A 501-nucleotide genomic window follows, 5' to 3' on the forward strand; every position below is an offset into this window, starting at 1 on the left:
AGGAATAGTGTCATCTGATTACATGTTTCCAGGGAGTGTATTCAGGAGTAGTGTCATCTGAGTCATCCCTATCTGATTACATGTTTCCAGGGAGTGTATTCAGGAGTAGTGTCATCTGAGTCATCCCTATCTGATTACATGTTTCCAGGGAGTGTATTCAGGAGTAGTGTCATCTGATTACATGTTTTGTGGGAGTGTATTCAGGAGTAGTGTCATCTGAGTCATCCCTATCTGATTACATGTTTTGTGGGAGTGTATTCAGGAGTAGTGTCATCTGAGTCATCCCTATCTGATTACATGTTTCCAGGGAGTGTATTCAGGAGTAGTGTCATCTGAGTCATCCCTATCTGATTACATGTTTCCAGGGAGTGTATTCAGGAGTAGTGTCATCTGAGTCATCCCTATCTGATTACATGTTTTCAGGGAGTGTATTCAGGAGTAGAATGTGCAAACTTTTGTCCTCATATTTAATATCCGATGGAACAAGATACTCGAGACCTC

The sequence above is a fragment of the Limulus polyphemus genome, unplaced genomic scaffold (assembly GCF_000517525.1).
Source record: "Limulus polyphemus unplaced genomic scaffold, Limulus_polyphemus-2.1.2 Scaffold3644, whole genome shotgun sequence".
Classification (NCBI taxonomy): domain Eukaryota; kingdom Metazoa; phylum Arthropoda; class Merostomata; order Xiphosura; family Limulidae; genus Limulus; species Limulus polyphemus.